Below are 21,423 nucleotides of genomic sequence, written 5' to 3' on the forward strand. Positions count from 1 at the left end.
ATGGAATTTTCCAGGTAAGATTACTGGAGTGGGTTACCATGCCCTCCTCCAGGGGATCTTCCTGACCCGGGGATCAAACTCGGGTCTCCCTGCATTGTAGCTGGATTCTTTACTGTGAAAATAATGGTAAAGTCTAAAACTCTCAAATCCCGGAGAAGAGTATATTTAAGTCTGTGACAGCTAATTTGTAGTTTCAGGGTTAAAAGGTGTTATGTACACCTCTTGAGATTTTCATTCTAGAATTTAATATTACAGAGTGAACCTCTCCTGATTCAGGATTAATTGAAAAAAGGTACATATGTTAAGAGGTCTTAACTTCTAAGATGTTCTTTATTGATAGAGCATTGCTGTGGGATTAACCATATCTGCAGCCTTAGAAACAGGAGGCATTCCTGCCTTTTCACTGTCTGGTTCACAGACATGAAGGCTGGGAAGGATTGTCAGGGCTTTTGTGAGGCAGTCAGTTAATGGTTAACTCCTGCAACATGCCAGACATAACACCTAATCTTTGATGAGACCTAAGCTCAGAATGACTAATGGTTAACCATTCCTTACCTTTGACTCAGACCATCTACCATCCATAGTTTGTTCTCTTAAATATGTGAGACTGTGAAGGGTTTTTTCTTTCTTTCGCAAATAAAATTTACACCACACAGACATTTTATGACTCATTCCTTGCAAAGAAAGAAGGTGCTATCTATGAATAGTTTGGTGTTTTTTTTCAGGACTAGCAGAATGATTGATTCTGAGTTTTCATTTAACTCTATCACAGCTGTGTAGCTAGAGATCCATCTCAAAGGGTCCTTTCCTCAGTGCAAAATATGAAAAAAAAGAAAAAAATAGTGCTGGTGTGAGCAGATGTGTCTTTTTGTCTGCTGTGCTGCGTATGACGGTGAGACTTTCTTATTGACGGTGACCAGTCATCTGGACTGAAAAAGGTAAAAAATAAAAGCAAACAAAGAAAGACAGGGAAGCCTGGCATGCTGCAGTCTGTAGGGGTCACAAAGAATCGGATGCAACTTAGCTACTGAACAACAACAAAGGAGCAAAGAGAAGTTTGAGGCCTCTGTCTCCACACAGGGGTTGTATGAGTTGGGTTGGACAAGGAGTCAGCCCCTCACTGCTGGTTAGTGAGCGGTGGGCACCAGACAGAATGCCTGTTCCATGATGAGTTTCAGATCAACCATGTATTATGTCCAGCTGAAGCTTTTGGTGCTCCTGCCTACTTAAGAACAATCTATACACATTAGAAAGAGTCTTTATCTTTAGAAAGAAAAAAATGAACCTGGGCTGAAAATGAGTTTTTTCCAGTTCTGAGAAGTTGATCCTTAGTGGTGGTAATGGTTCCATATTCATTATCATCAGGGTCCTGGTTTCCTTTCTTAGCAATCTTTCTGAGCAGTTGTTCTTAGTCTCCTCTCTTCAGTTTGTCTGTTGTCTGAGCCAAGGATGCAGGGCTGACATGACCGGTGTCTGTCTGGCTTGGATTTACTCCTGAGAGTTCATTGTCATGCCACGTGCTCAGTCATGTCCAAATCTGTGACTACGTGGACTGTAGCCACCAGGCTTCTCTGTCCTTAGGATTTCCCAGGCAAGAATACTGGAATTTCCTCCTCCAGGGGATCTTCCCCACCCAGGGATCAAACCAGTATCTCTTGTGTCTCCTGCATTATAGGCAGATTCTTTACTTGCTGAGCCATTGAGAAAGCCCTTACTTACTGAGAGTTCCTTGTAAATCTGTTCTGAACTGACAGTTCAGTACAGGTTGGAATATATTTTGTTTATTACAAACTCTTAAAAGAGAGAGACTGGGCACCCTTTCCTTTGTAGGTAATGGTTTTTGAGAAAGTTCTGTGGGCTGGCTGCATCTCACATTCAGACTTTGGTTCCATGCAGATGCTGGCAGCCCACCTCACCTGGGACCCTGTCTTTGCAGAGGGGCTGGTCATCTCCTAATGGCCACAGGGCATATTTCGCAGTTCTCATCTGATTTGCCCTTCCTTTGGAATTTGACATGGACCCTGGCTGCCTCCTTGAAGCATTACCTTCTTGATTCTTGACCTGGTCCATTGGTGTAATAAATCTTGTTTACCTGTTGGTCTCCCCCTCGGTGGATGGAACTCAGTCATCTCCGAGCAGAATAGTACCTTGGAACTATGTAATCTAGTGGGAGTGTGTGAATACTGTTCCGTGGCTGATGGGTGTGCTACCTTTTACATTCAGAGTTGGGGCTGGGATATCAGTCTGTGGACCTCCTGCTTCTGAGAACCGTGTTTCTGTGATGCCTATCATTTGGGTGCTTTAAGTTGGGTGTGACAGCTATGAAGGTGATAGAAGGCAGGAGGCAGTTTTGGTTCCGTGGGAAGAATACAGACTTCCAGAACATTGCTCTAAGGGTCAGGTAGACTCATGCATCAGGAGCTCCCAATAAGAAGCAGGTTCTCAGTCGTAATAGGTTTTGGGCAGCTCCCCACTGCCAGGGTTGGACAAAATACTTGCATGCAGCAACTGAGAGAAATGGGTTTTGGCTAAATGGCAATTGACCGGAGTCACAATCCTCACGTATTTCCTCACTCCTCTGATGTAAGTATGAAGGTCATCTCGGAGGTGGGGCTCAGGTGAAGGCAGTGGCCGTGCTTTATGTTCTGTAATGTCAGTTGAAAGACTCAGTCTTAAGTTGACTCTCCCTCATTTCCAGAACTAGTGGGAAGGAATTGGGAAGGGGGAACATCACTGATAGCATTCTAATGACCATTTCCTACTTCTGCAGTTGGGGCAAGGTCCCTGACTTCCCTGACTATTTCTCAAACTTCCCCAGAACAAGAAAGTTCTGTATTCAAAATGGGTAGAGTCCCAGACAGCATATTAAAAAGCAGAGACATTACTTTGCCGACAAAGTTCTGTCTAGTCAAAGCTATGGTTTTTCCACTAGTCATGGATGGATGTGAGAGTTGGACTGGTAAAAAAGGCTGAGTGTCAAAGAATTGATGCTTATGAACTGGGTGTTGGAGAAGACTCTTGAGAGTCCTTTGGCCTGCAAGATCAAACCAATCAGTCCTAAAGTAAATCAACCCTGAATATTCATTGGAAAGACGGATGCTGAAGCTGGAGCTCTAATACTTTGGCCACCTGATGTGAAGAGCTGACTCATTGGAAAAGACCCTGATGCTGGGAAAGATTGAAGGTGGGAGGAGAAGGGGAAGACAGAGGGTGAGATGGTTGGACGGCATCACTGACTCAATGGAGATGAATTTGAGCAAGCTCTGGGCGATCGTGAAGGACAGGGAAGCCTGGCGTGCTGTAGCCCCTGAGGTGGCAAAGAGTCAGACGTGACTGAGTGACTGAACAACAAAGGGTCCCAGAAACCAGCTGTTGCTCTAGGCTTGTCCTTACTGGGAAGGCTCAGAGACTCAGCTGTAAGCTAAGATAAATAAGTAAAATGACATGAGGCAAACCTTGTTGCAGTAGGTGATGTCAGGTATATTTGCTCCCAGACAGACAGAAATATTTTATATGCAGATAAAATTAAACAACACGTAATTATTTCTGATGTTAGTCTCTCCTCTTCCTGCAGCTAAATATGTCACATGATTTTTGCTGATCGTCCCAACTACAAATTTCAATAACATCTCGTTTGATTTTTCGGCTATCTTATTAGAAAACTTGAGGGGAAATCTGGTTATAGCCTATGTAAATAATTGATATAAGAATGATAGCACTGTGTATTCCACATGTATATTTTCTGTGAGATTTTTTAGCATTACATTAGTAGGAGCACAAGACCACATATTAAGGTGCTGCACTTTGCTTTGAGAGGAAAGAATGAGCCCCTGGGGAGTTGGTGGAACTATAACAGTTCTAAGCCAAGGTTTGAAGTGATAATGCAATGCTGGATGTTATTTTTCTGCTCCTTAAAGTCTATTTTTAAAGTTTACCTTGTCTTGTAACTATATACCTGCATATTGGAGATAAGAATGGGAGAGGGGCAGCTGGCGATAAATTTATGACTGTGTTTACATGAGGTTTAGTCTTCTGATTACAGAGGTATGTCAAAGAAGTCATGCCTGAAATGTCTTACAACATCTTTCCCCATGCCAACCCCAATACTGGGTGTAAGTTTAGGTCAGATTACCTCTTATGTATTGTCGGAGATTATTTTGAAGATGTAATGAGTTATTGCTTACAAAATATTTAGAGTAGTGTCATGCTGCTGCTACTGCTGCTAAGTCGCTTCAGTCATGTCCGACTCTGTGTGACCCCATAGACAGAAGCCCACCAGGCTCCCCTGTCCCTGGGATTCTCCAGGCAAGAACACTGGAGTGGGTTGCCATTTCCTTCTCCACTGCAGGAAAGTGAAGCGTGAAAGGGAAGTTGCTCAGCCGTGTCCGACTCTTAGCGACCCCATGGACTGCAGCCTACCAAGCTCTTCGTCCATGGGATTTTCCAGGCAAGAGTACTGGAGTAGAAAACCCTAAATAGTGCTTGCTGTCTTATTGTTAATACTATTGTTTATTTTTAACAAAATTGTATTTAAATTTTACTTTTAATTTAAAACTCAGAATTCCTCTGTTAATTGGATTTTGTTTTTGTTTTTTTTTTTGGTTGAAATTTTCAGATCCTTTGTTTACTTTTATAGGGTTAGGCTACAAAACAGACTAATAATATATATTACCAATGATATATTAAAAAAAATTAAACTGAAGCATGTTCCTGCTGCTGCTGCTAGGTCGCTTCAGTCGTGTCCGACTCTGTGCGACCCCATAGACGGCAGCCCACCAGGCTCCCCTGTCCCTGGGATTCTCCAGGCAAGAACACTGGAGTGGGTTGCCATTGCCATCTCCAAAATTGAAGCATAGTTGATTTACAATGTTGTGTTAGTTTCTGGTATACAGCAAAGTGATTCAGTTATTCATACACATATATTCTTTTTTTATATTCTTTTTCACTATAGGTTATTATAAGATATTGAATATAGTTCCTTGTGCTATACAGTAGGGGAAGGCAATGGCAACCCACTCCAGTACTCTTGCCTGGAAAATCCCATGGACGGAGGAGCCTGGTAAGCTGCAGTCCATGGGGTCGCACAGAGTCGGACATGACTGAGCGACTTAGCAGTGCTATACAGTAGGACCTTGTTCATCTATTTTATACACAGTCATTATTATGTTTTTTAAATTACAAATCTCAACAAAGTCTCATCTGATCTTTCTACTATCTTGTTAAAAAAACTAGTGGACATCTGGTTACCTCCTATGTGAATAATTGGTGTGAGTGATAACACCGTTTCATTTATGTTTTCCACATACATATTTTCTGTGATACTACTACTTTTAACATTGCTGTGTTATGTTTCCTTATGGAATACTTCCACACATTCAAATAACTCTGCCTTTGTTTTTCATAATTTCTTCTAATTCTTAGACCTTCAAATGCTGTATTTCCCCCAAAGCTTAGATTAAAATGCCTATCTTTTTCCTTAGCTTTTAAATGATGAAAATGTTTAATTAATATAACAAATATTTTTCAGTTCCCATATTTTTCTTGTTTAATTCTTGTCCCTTTGTGAGTTGTATTGTAGTAAGAGGAAGCTTATCTTGCTCCTGGGAAAGCAGGCTTATAAAGTGTCCATCATTTGCCTGCCTAGTAAGAAAGGGAACTGAATTAAACTCAGATCTCTGTCTCTAAAGCCCAGACTCTTAACCAACATAATAAGAACATTTCATAACAGTTGCTCTTAAAATTGAGTATATGGCATGGAAAATAGCTTTAAGTTAATTTTTCTCTATATTACACCTGGGGATCCCAGTTCATTTTCTTAAGTGTTTGTTAAGCTCCTAATATGTTCCACGCACAGTGTTAGGTAGAAGTTCAACAGGGATAAATATGAATAGTGTCCCTTCTTGAAGAGTTTATAGCTTCTTGTTCATAGAATTTTTATGGTGTTTTCACTGATTAAATTTTCTGTTTAATCAGCTCTCTTCTGGTTTATGAGACTATAATATTATTATCACACTGTAATACTGTTAAAATATGAAAAGAAATTTTAACATTTTTGCCCAGTTCTGCCAGATGAATCTCAATTATTTGCCATGATATTCCTTGAACTTTGGTATTGATTTAAAACTGCACAGCCTATCAATTAGAATACATTTTAATCTTTACTATAGTTAGTTTTCTCTACTTTTGAGCATGGTTAAATCCTTCATTGTTAATGTCTGACATAGCTTCTCACATTAATGAATGATTACCAAGTACCAGAGGTTTTTCTTCATCTTTCCTCTAAGGCTCACACTTGATCTCTGGAATGAATATATGCTTTCCTCATATTCATAATGAGAGGATCTAAGGCACCACATGCCCTACAGATGTGGTCATTCCAGGACAGAGCAGTCTTGGCTGTCTTCAGGTTTTCTTTCAAGCTTTCTTATAAAGACATTAGATAGGCTGTAACAAGTTGTCCCCTCATCCACTCCTGTGATAGCCAAGGTTCCTTATTGACATGGAAATCTGGTGAGACCAGAGATGAACTCATTGCTGAACATTCATTTCTGCCTGTCCCTCGGTGGTCCTGACAGCATCAGGATATTGTACTTCTATCCTGGAAGCCACTTGTCTTCAAGCCACTTGTATTAGGAACAATCTCTTGTCATTTACTGAGATGGAGAAGGGCTTCCCTGGTGGCTCAGATGGTGGCTCATTAATGAGATTGGAAAAGATGGTATTCCTGCAGGGGTGGCCCTGATTCTGAGAGCCCTCAAGTAGAGAGTGCTCAGGAGAGGTAAAGTTGAGCTGTATGGAAGAACGTGGGAAGTTGGGGGTGTTTGAACAAAACTGGAGCCTCCTTGGGTATGTTGTAAAGGAAACTGCAGATTTGGCTGGCCAGGGGGGAGTGAGGCAGATATATGGTGCCTTTTAATTGGGAAGCTGGGACGTGACTATGCCCTTTTGTTCCAGGCTCCTAAAAACCAGGTGTCTTTCATGATGGTCACAAATATACCAGCAACTTGGATATGTGAGTATATGGTACTGACTTGGGAGAATATTCTTCAGAGAACTTTTATGCTTGGGCACATCTGTGCTGGTGTCTTAGAATTAAGTATAAAGCTGAGATGCCCTCAACTGGAATTGTGACTCGTTGCCTTCCGTGAGAGAATGTCACTTGGAGTTGCGGGCAGACCCGGGCAGGTCGGACCGTTTGCCCTTTCCCTCCTCAAATGGCTGGTACATTTGTGTCCCCGGGAGCAAGAGTTCCTGTAGGATATGCAGTGGCTTTTGAAGTTGAGTTTCCTGTAATATGAAGAGTGTTTTCTGTATTTGGAGACAAATGGAACTGAATATTATTTTCCTTTTAGGAGTTGTCTTATAGTCATTTTTTGAAATTTTGAATTAGAAGTAATATAACAACCCGGGTTCCATCCCTGGGTCAGGAAGGTCCCCTGGAGAAGGGAATGGCTAACCACTTCAGTATTCTTGCCTGGAGAAGTCTATAGACAAGTCTATAGACAGAGGAGCCTTGAAGGCCACAGTCCATGGGGTCACAAAGAATAGACATGACTGAGCGACTAACAGACATAACTCTCATAAACATAACTAACAGCTTTACAGAGAGTTTGACATATTAACCATTTAAAAAATTATAGTGACGGGAACTTTAGCAGACTTCCTGAGTTCACACAAATAGATAATTTTACCATGTGAAGTGTTGGCTTTGACATTTTCTTTTGAGGGCAGAGATAAAGTGCACTAAATCTAAATTTTAAATCATATCTTTTAAACAATTTTTTGAAATGTTGCTTTATTTTTGGACACATACTAAGAAATGTGATCAGTGCTTCATGTAGCTCCTTTAAGAGCTAATAGTTTCAATGAAAATATCAATCAGTTAATCTTTATGACTATTGAAGACCATTGCTACTGTATCTTTTTTATTAATTTTTATTTGAGTAATAATTATCATTGTAGAAATATAGAAAACATTTTAGAGCAAAAAATAAAAAGTCACCCAGCTTCCTACTGCCCATGAGTGATCACTGCATCACCTGTCTTGTCCTTTCTGTGTTGTGTGTGTGCACAGATGTGTGCATTCCTGCATGTGTGCATGTGTATGTGTGTGTTTTTAATTACATCGGGAACAACATACTGATACAATTTTATGTTCACCTTTTTTCACCCTGTCAACAGCTGACAGCTTGGGGTATGTGTTCCCTGAACTGTTTTTATGCACATGCATGCACAATGTGAAATGTAAAGAAAGCTTTAAGAAAACAAATTGGAGACAACATTAGGCTTTTGTTACGCAGAGATATGTGGTAATCTTATCCTGTGAGTATGCATACATCCTGGTTCTTTCCAATGTTTGCACCATGTTCCATACAAAACTTCAGTTTTATCAAGTTTTCCCTATTATAAATAATGCTAAGGCAAAGGTCCTTTTACATAAATACATGTGGAATCTTGTAGGATAGATTCCTAGAAGTAGAATTACTGGGTTAAAGGTCATGCACACTTAGGTTTTCCCAGGTAGTGCCGAATTTCCCTTAAAGGGGTCTTACCTGTGTCTGTTCCAATAAAAAGCATTGTATCCTCATTGGCACTGAAAATGGTCAGTCTCTAATTTTTTTCCAACTTGAGAGTTAGAAAAAAAAAACTAGACCACGTATGCTTAAGTTACATAATTACATGTGTCTAATTTACATTTCCCTAATAATTTAGTGTGTTTGAATGTCTTCATATACTCCTTAAGCCCTGTGTGTTTCAGTTACGTAGTGTCCATTTTTCTAGTTTCTTATTGATTACTTATTGGTTTCTTATAGGATATCTTTGATACTGACTTTTTGTCTGTTATATATGTTGCAAGTATTTTTTCCCCAGCAGGTCTTCTAAACTGCTTTATCTTTAGCCATGTAGGAATTTTAGATTATGTAATAAAATCTAATATGGTTTCTGAAGGTCAGGATCTTATTTAGGAAAGACCAGACCTTCACATTTGTAATGTATAAATTATACAGTTTTATAACTTTAACATTTAATTTGAGCTAGATTGGTAGACTTCTACTATTCCTTTTCCCTGTAGTTTAACCATGAAAACTGGTATATTTTTGTATGGAATTTTTATGATTTACCAAAGCAATTCTGTATAATAATAAACCAAGTTAAAACTGAATGATGGAAATTTACATGTCCTAGATACATTTTTCTTGAGGATCTTCCAGTCTTTCTCTAGCTTCCATTTATTAATAGTTTGTCTCTTCAGATTGTATGTTCTGTCAAATCATCTCCTTCTCCCACTGAGTCCCAAAGTTACATATGTAAATTAGATAGCCAGTGAGAATTTGCCGTATGATGCAGGAAACCCAGAGCCAGCGCTCTGTGACGACCTGAAGGGGTGGGGTTTGGGAGGGAGGGGACTCATGTATGCCTATGGTTGATTCATGTTGATATATGACAAAAACCATCACAATTTTATAAAGTAATTATCCTCCAATTAAAATAAGTAATTTAAAAAGATTGTGTTTTCCGGTTACTTTAGAGGTCCCAGGGCTTGGGGCTGGGGGTCAGTGTGACACGGAAGGTGTCACCAAGTCACTTCTGCATTCCTCTGTAATGTTTTATTTGAGAATAAAGATGTTGCTTTTAAAAAAGAAGCATAACTACTGATTTGCTAATGTGTTTGATGTTTGGGGAGCAGGGCAGGAGCCTCTTTTTGCCTGGAGGGGTCCGAAGGGGTGGCACTTCCAGGATTGGTGTTGATCCTGCGTGTAGTCTGTGGCCTCTGGAGCGAGGATTCCTTGCCTCGAGGACCGGCGCTGAGCTCCCTGGGCGGGCCTGGGCTCAGCCTCACCCTGCTTCCAGCCCTATCCTGTTACAGTTATAAAGTATGTTCCATGGCTTGACCTTCTACTCTAGAACACTTTGCACGCTATTATTCCACATTTCCTCCTGAATACCTTTCTCATCTGTCCACCGGGATGTAGTTAAGCAGAAGCAATAAATACTTCAGAGCATAAATATTTTTGTTAAGCACTAAAGTGCTTTTCTAAATCTGTGAGCACAAAAGTGACATGGAAAATTACTGAGTACATTCTAAGCTCCGGACCAAGAATGCCAGGAGAGTTTTATTTTTATGTTTAGAAAAGAAGCATGAAGTGTTGTTTGTCTGTGGGTGTGAAAAAAGTATTAAAATAGCATTTGCTAACTCTGTTGTGAAGCTTTTTTCCTGCCCTATCTTAATTGGATAAGTTCAGTCTTGTTTAAATATGTTTTCTCCTGGAGTAGATGGATGGCACAGTCTTTCTTATTTGGATTCCTTTGAGTTACTGCAGACTTTTTGACTCTTTAATTCTTATGCCTCACCTTAATGTTACTGTTTTTCAGACATTATCAAATAAAGTTTAGTTGTTAGTGTCACCCTTCAAATTTATTTATTTATTGAGTGCTTTTTTGTTTTTGTTTTTGGCTGCTCTGTGAAGCTTGTGGGATCTTAGTTCTGTGAACAGGGATTGAACCTGGGCCCTTGGCAGTGAGAGCACCGAGTCCTAACCACTAGACAACCAGGGAATTCCTTGAGTGCTAATTTTTTACTACCTTTCCTCCAGCTGTAATAGATATATTAATATAAAACTCATGAGGGTTTATTTGTGGTCATAATACCCTAACTACTTGATATGTATTTTCTCATTTAATCTGTCATGGCGCTGGTGGTAAAGAACCCACCTGGCCAATGCAGGAGACGTAAGAGATGTGGTTTCGACCCCTGGGTCAGAAAGATCCTCTGGAGATGGAAATGGCAACCCACTCCAGTATTCTTGCGTGGAGAATCCCATGGACAGAGGAGCCTGGCAGGCTAAAGTCCATGGGGTCACAAAGAGTTGGATACACCTGAAGAGACGTAGCATGCAAGCCTGTGAAGTGTAGTGACTATTATTTTTATCTTACAGATGAGGATATTGAGGTTCAGAGAAGTCAAGATAGTTTGCCCAAGATTTTACAGCTAGTTAAAACTCAAGCTTAGTATTCACATTTAGGACTTTCTTATATCAAAGCCCAAGCTCTTAACCCTTATTAATGTCTTTAGATTTTTTCAGGATGTGTCTCCATCCTTTTCTGGCATGAGGCTAAGGAGAGGGAAAATCTCTCATCACTGGTGGTGGTACCAGTTCTCAGACTGTCGTTGCTTGATCTAAAGTGAGTTGTTAAGTAACCTTCAAGATCTGTTTCGTTTTGTGAGCTGGACAAGAGAAATTCCAGGTCTTGTAGGCAATCTCTTTCCTTTAGGTTCACTTGTGGTAAAGATGACATACGGTCATCGTTGCTAATTATACTTCCTTCCTTCCTTCCCTTGAATCTTGTCAAGGAACAGAGTCACCCACCCTCACTTCCTCTCTTTCATCCAAGAGTGCAGTGGGGACTCTTGGTCTTAAAATGTCAGGAGAGGCCATTCTTCCTTTAGATACGCAAGTATTTTGTCAGCTTTCATTCTCTCTGCTTTGCTCCTGTTCAGTTAAGAGCTTCTATGATCAGTTTCCTAGCATCATCTCTTTCTACTCCTTCAGAAAAAAGAGCAGCTCTTCTTAGATGATAGAATACAATGGAGCATACTGGTTTTTGGTTAGCTTAGTAGGTAAAAGAGGTATACCCAGAGTTTGCTCATATTTTGACCAGCAAACATTACAGTATAGTTTATATGGCAGGAATCACCCCACCTCTGTAACCTTGGGGACCATCAGTAGGCTGCCAAGACCACTCTTGTAACATAAGGAAGAGAGAAGGAGGAAGAGGAAGGTGCTGAAGATGGGGGAGAAGACACTGGTGGAGCGTCCCAGCAGTTTTATATTTGGTTGTCTTCATGTGAGTTGAGTGCCACTGGTTTAGAAGCTGTTCTTATTTTCTTTGATGCATGCCTATAAGAATGTGTTCTGTATAATCTCCTCTCAATATAGTCTTTCTGCCGGTATTTCCGATTTGAGCAGCTTCTCGTCTCGTATGTGTGACCTGGTGTGTAGTGCTTGTACATAAAATAGGTCTAACACATAGGCCAGCAGATCAACTTAGAGCATCGCCACTGATCTCACTGTGTCTCTGAGGAAAAAAAAACTGTGTTTAAAAAGTAAATGTCTTGCTTAGTGTTCTGCTTTTTTAGACTAAGATCTACTGTAATAAATAAGCCTTTTGTTGGAGGAGGGTGGTGTATGCGAGAACAATGACGCATGCAAGGAAAAAGGTGCAAGTTTGCTGTGGCAGGCTATGCAGCTGAGTACCCATCTTATCTGGTCTCCTTCCAAAACTAACTTTCCATGTTCCAAAGCTTTCATTGTATGCTTCCGGAGGTGGGGTGGGGGGAAGTGTGGGAGGATGCAGTGGTACTTTATCAAGGCCGGTGAATAGAAGTTGGAATACTTCAGCAGCATTGCCCGTCTACAGCCACTGTAGAGCTCTTACAATCGTAGTTTTATCCATGAATTAATATGACATCACGGGATCATGAGAACATATAAGATGAGGCTTGGTTTTCGAAATTTTCCAGGTCATTCCTAGTTCTACATCATTATTGTAATAAAATCTATAGAGTTTTAACACCTATTAAAGAAAATATAATTTTAAAAGCAAATTGTTCCTACCTGAATGGGAGGGGAGCTTGGGGGAGAATGATACATGTACAGGTATGGCTGAGCCCCTTCGCTGTTCACCTGAAACTGTCGCAACATTGTCAATTGGCTGCTGCTGTTATTGTTCAGTCGCTAAGTCGTATCCAACTCTCTTGTGACCCAGTGGACTGTAGTACTCCAGACTCCTCTGTCCATGGGATTTCCCAGCAAGAATACTGAAGTGGGTTGCCATTTCCTTCTCCAGGGGTTCTTCCCAACCCAGGGATTGAATCTATGTCACCTGCCTTGCAGGTGGATTCTTTACCACTGAGCCACCAGGGAAATCCTAATTAGCTATCAGTTCAGTTCAGTTCAGTCACTCAGTCGTGTCCAACTCGTTGCGACCCCATGAATTGCAGCACGCCAGGCCTCCCTGTCCATCACCAACTCCCGGAGTTCCCTCAGACTCATGTCCATCGAGTGGGTGATGCCATCCAGCCATCTCATCCTCTGTCGTCCCCTTCTCCTCCTGCCCCCAATCCCTCCCAGCATCAGGGTCTTTTCCAATGAGTCATCTCTTCGCATGAGGTGGCCGAAGTACTGGAGTTTCAGCTTTAGCATCATTCCTTCCAAAGAGCACCCAGGACTGATCTCTTTTAAATGGACTGGTTGGATCTCCTTGCAGTCCAAGGGACTCTCAAGAGTCTTCTCCAACACCACAGTTCAAAAGCATCAATTCTTTGGTGCTCAGCTTTCTTCACAGTCCAACTCTCACATCCATACATGACTACTGGAAAAACCATAGCCTAGACGGACCTTTGTTGGCAAAGTAAGGTCTCTGCTTTTGAATATGCTATCTAGGTTGGTCATAACTTTCCTTCCAAGGAGTAAGTGTCTTTTAATTTCATGGCTGCAGTCACCCCAATACAAAATAAAGTTTTTTTTTTTTTAAAAGCAATTGCTCCTATGGAGCTGAATATGGGATTAGACCATATTAAGCAAATTATATTTCTTAAAGTAGAAGAAATATAACTAAATTCTGACATGGTTCATGGCATTGTCACTTGTATACACAAAAAGGCAAGCACTTATGTTGTCTAATTTCTAGCTAAGGAGGTTTTGACCAGTATGGTATGAAAGGACTAAACTTTTGAACTTGAACTTCAGTAATGATGCAGTTACTAATAGTGCTCTGTCAGAGGTAATTGTTACAGTAGCAACTGCTTTATTCTGAGCTAGGTCATCAGTTTCCAGGGAAACGCTTGTCTTGGGAGAAAAGGTTAAATTCAAGGTTATAGGTGAAACATTTTTTTTCCTCTCAAAGCTTTATTAAAAAACCTAAGTGATTTTTAAATGTTTAGCTCTAGAAGGGACTCAGATTGGTTGTGGAAGTGATCTGTCCCACCCTGTAGCCATTTTGTAGGGGGAACAACTTTGCATCTGCTCAGAGCCTTTAGATTGGAGGGGAGAGAGGAGCTGGGTACCAGGGCCAAAGTACTTCACTGCTAAAGGGTTGGTTATTGACTTGTAGTTTACTACTAATAGCTGACATTTATTGAACACATACTATATACCACGTACTGAGCTGTGTTGTTAAATCTAAATCCTCCGAACAGCCTTTTAAGCTGTATGCTACTGTTAACCTTCATTTTATAAAGGAGATAGAAGCTTAGAAAACTGAAGTTGGTCAGGTTGGTAAACGATCAAGTTAGGACTTGAACTTGAGTATTTCTGGCTCCAAAGAATGTCTTGGAATAAGCCCTTAGCTTCACTTCTCTCTACTTGATCATTAGTTCAACCAACCAGCACAGCTCATTTGATGCCTGCTTCACATAAGCGCTCCACAAAACTCTGAAGCTCCAAAATTGAATATGAGATGGCCCATGATCTTGAGCAGATCAGGACTGAGTGACATGTTGAAATAAGTACTGTGAGACAAAGGACCCGTGCCCAGGGCTGCGGAAATCCAGAGAAGAGATATCAGACCTTAGAGAGGGGCAGTCTAGAAAAGTTTCCTGGAAAGATGACACCAGACGAGTCCTGAAAGACGAGTAGGAATCAACTGGGTGACGGTTGAAAAGAAAGCAGGACCTCTCAGAGGCCAGAGCACTTAAAGACTTGGCGATGAAAGGGTGTGCTGGCGATACTGGATGCTTGGGGCTGGTGCACTGGGACGTACGGGGAGGGAGGAGGGTTCAGGATAGGGAACACGTGTATACCTGTGGCAGATTCATGTTGATATATGGAAAAAACAATACAATATTGTAAAGTTAAAAAATAAAATAAAAAAAAATAGAAAGGGTGTGCTGGGTTCCTGCGCCTTGCAGTTGATGGGTGCAGGTGGGGAGGGCAGAGTATACTGGGTAGACAGTTGGATGTGACTCTGCCACTTCCTAGCTTTGTATCCTTGAACAAAGTCTCTACCTCTTCAATCCTCAGTTTCCTCATCTGTAAAATGGGGATAAATAATATAGCTATCCCATAGGGCTATTATAAGCATTAATTGACTATAAATCAAGACTGCTTAGCCCAATGTTTGACTTGAAGCTTGGTTTTAGAATTTTTCCAAATGCTTTCTTCATTGAAGCTGCAATTATTAATCACCATCATTAGCACCATCATTCTCTAACTCCTCCTCAATATTTAAGGAAGGCAAAGACCAGATCTTATTAGTCTTATTTAGTCTTTGGGAGCAGCAGCCATACCAAAGACTAGGGAAAATTTAGATGACTTTGAATGCCATAGTGGGAGGGAGAGTGAATTTCATATTTTGTGAAGTGGCAGCAGGCTCATTTTGATAAGCACATTCCACCATAGCAGAGGTCAAGAGCCTGATCTGATGTCAGGGCTTACTTGGGGAAATTGTAAGGAGAAAAAAGCAATATTACTGTGTGTCAGTTTTGCAAAAATCATCTTTTTTGAAAAAAGAAATTTATTTACTTATTTGGCTGTGCCGGGTCTTAGCTGCAGCATGCAAACTCTTAGTTGTGGCACGTGGGATCCAGAGCCCCGACCAGGGATCACACCTGAGCCCCCTGCATTGAGAGTGCAGAGTCTTAGCCACTGGGCCACCGGGGAAGTCCCTCTAAAACTCTTCTTAAACACAGCTCTCAAACCTCTTTCCAGAGAATGCTTGTTGCCCTCCCTGATTTTTAAGCTTTCGTTCCCACTAGATTATGAGCTTCCTGAAGCCAAGAATCAGATTGTATGCATCTTGGTATCTGTGGTGTCCACAGGGTTGCTCAGTGGAAATGAGTTGAATTAGAGACAGTTAATGGTGTTCCTTAGTGTTCTGGTATTTGTCAGTAAACAAGTGCAGGTATCAGTACGAAAAAAGATGAGACTTAATGGTGCTGCGTTATTTGGTGATTTTTATGTGCTCAGCTGTGATACTCCCCTACTTGGATGCTTTAATGATTTCGATCTTTCAAGTTCTGTACAGACAGTGGTTTTAGAGATTAAGGTATTTTATGGTAGGTGAGCAGGACAGCAGAGCTGTGTCTGTTTTAAATAGTTTTATCTCTGCTATCTAGCACGGTGCCTGGCATGTTGTAGGTCCTTGATAAATATTGGTAATAATAAACTTCTTTTAAAAAATGCGTTGTTAGGCCATTGCCCTGGAATACAATCTCAACAGAGACAACAAATTTGACTCTTACTGACTTCTCTTGGCTTATAAGTGGGAGGGTGGCCTGTGGTCAGTACAAAATTCGAGTTTGGAGAGAAACACTCTTCTGTCTCAAAGGTTGGCTTAGATGCTGTTTAATGTACACAGAGCCTTCACTTTCTCGCAGAGTCACGTCGGCGTGGTGTTGTAAAGGGAAGGTCTTTGGGCTGAATGGGTTCAGTGCGTCGGATGTGGACTTCCGGTGCCAGCTCTGTTTCGTATCCTTTTGCTTTCCTGACTCTGACTGGAGTGTTGGAGGGATGTCCCGGCGGAGTGGGAAAGCCATCCTGCAGGGCTCTCCCCTCACCCTCAGATGAGCCAACTGTGTGGCCTGAAGACCACACCCATGGCTTCCTCTGCCTCCTCTTCCCAGGCAGGTCAGAGAGAGGCCTTCCCCCAGAGCCGGTTTCCCTTCCAGTCCCCGTTTAGCATGTGACCTGGCAACACAGAGCTTTCCTACCCTTTCCCTCTGTTATCTGCACAGTGTAGGTTGGTTGAGCTGCTTTTTCCTATTGCTTTCATAATTGGATTTCCCAGTCCTTGATTCACCTCCCTTAACTGTAGGCTAGTTTTTGAAACCTCTCAGTAAGTTTTCTGTCTGGTCTTTCTTTTCCTTTTCTTTCCTTTTTTCCTTTTCTAGGCGTATGTGAGCTACCCACAAATTGGTGACTTCAGGATATGCCTTGGAAAATAGGCATAATTTACTTTAATTTTGTTATTTTATCCTTTTATTGACGTGTATTTGGCTTCCCTGGTGGCTCAGCTTTGTAAAGAATCCACCTGCAGTGCAGGAGACCTGGGTTCAATTCCTGGGTTGGGAAGATCCCCTGGAGAAGGGAACGGCTACCCACTCGAGTATTCTGGCCTGGAGAATTCCATGGACTGTATATCCATGCAGTCACAAAGAGTTGGACACGACTGAGCGACTTTCACTTACATGTCATTGGTTTACAATGCTGTGTTAGTTTTAAGTGAACAGCAAAGTGATTTAGTTTATATATATGTGCGTGTGTGTGTGTGTGTGTATGTGTATATATATTCTTTTTCAGATTCTTTTCCCTTATAGATTCTTACAAAATATTGTAGTGGTTCACTGGGCTGTATAGTAGGTCCTTATTGGTTATATTTGTTTTAATACTGACACTGGCTTAAGAGGAGCGGGTGCCGTGCAATTTGTGTTCACTTCTGCACTTACCCTTGAGAGTATAAAACCATATTTTTTTTTTTTGGTATTAAGATTTTAAAAACTCAGCTTTGTTAGGGGTATAACTGACATGTAATACTGTAATGTTCTTTTAGAATGAGCACAGTAGTGATTTGATATACATGTATACTGTGAAAGCGTTCCTTCCATCCAGTTAACGGACACATCCGTCACCTTATGTCTTTATCTGGTATTTATTATTTGGTTGGTAGAATGAAAAGATGCTTTGGAGAGTTTGACCCAAGTGCAAAAATGAACATGAACAGGTAGAAGGTCGGTACCTCTGGTGACAGTGGTTTGAGCGTTTCCAGATTCCATGAGGAGTATCAAAGCTAAAACATGGGATGTGCCAGTTTTTCATGTAAGCGTCTAAGAAGTTCCCCACATTTTGGTTTATTTTTTTGACTCCTACAGTATCAAGATTGGCCTCTGTTCATTAGTAGGAGGAGTTTCAGGATCCAGGGAGGTTGTTTTTGTTTTTGAAACAGAGGAGGAACAATAGCGGCAAATTCCAGGCATGTGTTTAGAGCAAAGGAGCACAGGGAGTGAGGACCTGGCTTTTCGCCTTCCAGTCCCTCCAGTCCCAGTTCTTTCTTCTCCTCCTGACCCTGGGTCATCTAGCAGCTTTGTCCCTCTTGTCCTAATTCTAGGAACTCAAAGAGTGCATTTCTCTTATGTGGTAATTAACTGTGTTCCACACTGTCAGCTGGTCTTGAGCGCTGAGCTCCACGTCCATGGGTAGAGACTGATTTCCCTCTATTCCTCCAAACTCTAGAAGAGTCATAATAAAGGCTCAGACTGCAGTGTATGATGGAAGATGACTCACCACATGGCCACGTGGAGACCGTGTGCGCTCCACTGCTAGCTAAGGAGCCGTCTTAGGTAAGTTACTTAAAACTTGGTGAGCTTCAGTTTACTTATCTATAAAATGGGTATGATGCCTAGTAGAAGGTTGGTGATGTGAGTACTGGAAATAATGTATACACAGAGTTCAGTGTGGAGGAAATGCTCCATAAGTGGTAACTGTGACGTTTGGCTTTTGGTCTTGAACACTTAGTGATCAGCACTCATTGACCTTCACTCATTGACCCAGAGTGGTGCCAGCATCTGTACATGTCTGCTGTCCTCAAGGAATCACCACTTACATATAAAGGCTGGAGGTCTTCAGCGCCCCCTCATCATCCATCTTCATGGATTTAGACTCAGTGCAGAAGCCATCTGCGTTTGCATTTAGATTAGCCTCTGTAGTATCTGAATGGTGGAGGTCAGGAGTTGGAGTTCTAAGTCAATTGTATTTCAGATTTCTTTCCCCATCCACTTATCCCAGCTCAGGGTCCATGGGCCCTTCTTTGTCCAGTGTGGCTTCCTCTAACGAGACCCTGTTCTTCGGTCACAGACATCCTGAAACCGAGTGGGATGCTCCTCTTCTCACTGAAGGAATTCCAGAGGCTGACTTCAGGGTGTTCAAGGGGACCTTTCCTTCCTGGAGAAATGTTCCTCTTTTCTCAGCCTGGGAGGCTTCAAGGTGCCTTTTGTCTTGACCCCTAGGAGAGACAGGAGCTGACTAGTAAGTGCTCAGAATAAAAATTACAGAACACAGTTAAGTGTTCAATAATGTTAGCTTGGCTGCTGCTGCTGGCGGTGATGGCTGTGGGAGTTAAGGGCTTGAGCTCATTTATAGTGGATCTTCCTTTCCACCGTCCTTTCAGAATGATTAGTAGCATGAATAGCCTGGTTAGACTCAGTCCAGTGGTTTCTATTCATATAAACATGTAAGTAATGTTTACGGCTAAGCCCAGGGTGTTGAGATTGCATTTGCTTTTTCACACACAATTTGATTTTTCCTTGAGTTACTAAATGCTTTACCTTTCCCTTTGCTGGCTTTTCTTTAATCATCCAAGTCTTCCCACACATCTCCAATGGCTTTGTGAAACTCCTTTTATATGACTTTCCACATGATCCAGTCTTGTCGGATAATTTCACACCCCCTCTCTTCCCTCTTGCCTCCTGGAGACATCTCTTTTGGAGCCCTCTGACTTCCTGTTCCATCTGGACTGGGAGGAGTAACACTTCCTTGTGAAGAGGCTCAAACAGTTCCCCTACTTTCAAATCTTCTCTGCTCACAACCTACACACTCACAAAGCAAAACAAAACAACCTACCCATCCCAGCAAACAAAACGAAACACCTGCTATGTTGTAGCCCTCAAAGGTAGGCTAGCAGGGCCAATTTAACCCGCTCTCCCAGGTTTTTCCAGTCTGGATTTGCATTTTTTTTTTTCTTTTTGCTGGGAGTTTCTGAAATCCCCTCCTTTCATCAAGCTTGGAGCTTTTAGCATTTGTGTCTTGTTCCTCTCCTCAGTTTGAAGTGATCTTTCAGTTGGGAGAAGAGCATAAACATCTTTATTTTGTCAATTAAACTCATCAATCTCCTAGCTTCTAGCTCCGTATTTGTAGTTACTGATTGGATTCAAGCAACTAGATGGAGCAAGGAATTGAATCTGCGTATTCCAGACTGATTTTATACTTTCTTTTCTTTTGCCGTATTCTTTTTCTTCATCTGGTACAAATGAAAACAGAACTCGGTTTATTTGTTGTTTTTTGGTGTCTTCCTCTAGCGAGAGATCTTTTCCTTCAAGTAAAGATATGGGAGGAGATGGTTGGATGGAATCACTGACTCGATGGACATGAGTTTGAGCAAGCTCTGGGAGTTAGTGATGGACAGGGAAGCCTGGCGGGCTGCAGTCCGTGGGGTTGCAAAGAGTCGGACACAACTGAGCAACTGAACTGAACAGAAAGATATGGGAAAACTGCTTCTGGGTGCTGTGTTTTCTGTTGAATCATGAGCTCATCTCAATGAGATAAGTTGTAAAGATAGCTTGTCTCATTTCACTTCTGCAACTAGAAGAAGATAAGGGGAATTTAGAGTTAATAGGGAACCACAGAGATAAAGGGCAGCAAGCTAGTACCTAAAAAGAGAAGGTAAGAAAGGAAAGATTAAGTTGGATAGTATGCACTTAGGTAGTGCATGTCATAATAAGTGTTAAATATTTGAAGGTGTGATGTAGAGATGATGGCTCAGAGTTTCCCTCTTCAAGATGAAAGACTGTTAAGAAGAAGTGGATAAAATTAGAAGTAGAGATTTAAGGGTATTTTACAAAGAAGAAATTTCACCACAGTGAAGATTGTTGTTGGAATGAGTTACTGAAATATGGTCACCCTGGGCCATTTTTCTTTGCTGTGTTTAACCATCATCTGAAAGTTCTAACCTTGTGACTGAGGGCCATTACATTTTTTCCGAATCAGTTCACTCTCCCATGAGAATGTCCATGAGCAGGTAGTAGAATGGACTCTTCATTCTTCACTACTTGCTTGTTCGAGCTGTTATATTAGAATACTCATTTACCATCTTGACTTAACTGCTCTGGAGAACTAGTGATTATGACAATGTTTGAGTAAATGAAACAGTTTCAAAACACCATATGTGACAGTAAGATCAACAGAGTGTTTTAATTTTTATTCTTGTGCTGTATGTGTTTGGACCTTCCATTGCTTCTGTCTCAACTCTTGTGTTTATATGAAATAAAATGAGCTTGAATGTCACCTTCAGCCAAAAACCTGTCCATCCTTGAAGCTCTTCTTGAGCCACCAACCTTTGTCATATCCCTTTCTACTTTTTGTAGGTTATCCTAAAGCCTAAAACAGTCTCCAGATGGTTGGTGTGTGTTTTCATTTACTCCTTTCCTTCTTGCCCTTGCTAATCTCTTTACAGCTGCTCTGAGCATTGATTGCTCTTGGTTTTTATCCTTACCTAGCATTTCCTATGACTCGGTAGGGAGAGAGGGTGTCTTTACTTGTTCTTTGGGATTTCCCACAATCAGTAGTCTGTGCTGAGTGAATAATAGTTTTTGAGGAAATGATATATAAATATAAGGAAGTACATTCATTTGATGTTCAGGCCAAGTAATTT

At 41.3% G+C, this 21,423-nt stretch overlaps 1 protein-coding gene across 12 annotated transcripts in view; it reads left to right on the forward strand.

Annotated features, from left to right (window-relative positions):
• The window catches only part of PTPN14 (protein tyrosine phosphatase non-receptor type 14), a 190,255-nt gene that overhangs the window by 35,205 nt on the left and 133,627 nt on the right, over positions 1-21,423 (forward strand). Inside the window, exons 2-3 of one of the 12 annotated variants that reach the window (XM_055582978.1) lie at positions 18,231-18,337; positions 18,852-19,022. The exons of 5 other annotated variants lie outside the window; for them this stretch is intronic. The gene's annotated coding sequence lies outside the window, so the exon portion shown is untranslated. Of the gene's footprint in view, positions 1-6,954; positions 7,013-17,303; positions 19,023-21,423 lie in introns of those variants that run through there. 6 more of the 12 variants (XM_055582976.1, XM_055582980.1, XM_055582975.1 and 3 more) reach the window with 6 other exon arrangements.

Source organism: Bubalus kerabau, chromosome 5 (assembly GCF_029407905.1).
Source record: "Bubalus kerabau isolate K-KA32 ecotype Philippines breed swamp buffalo chromosome 5, PCC_UOA_SB_1v2, whole genome shotgun sequence".
Taxonomy (NCBI): Eukaryota; Metazoa; Chordata; class Mammalia; order Artiodactyla; family Bovidae; genus Bubalus; species Bubalus kerabau.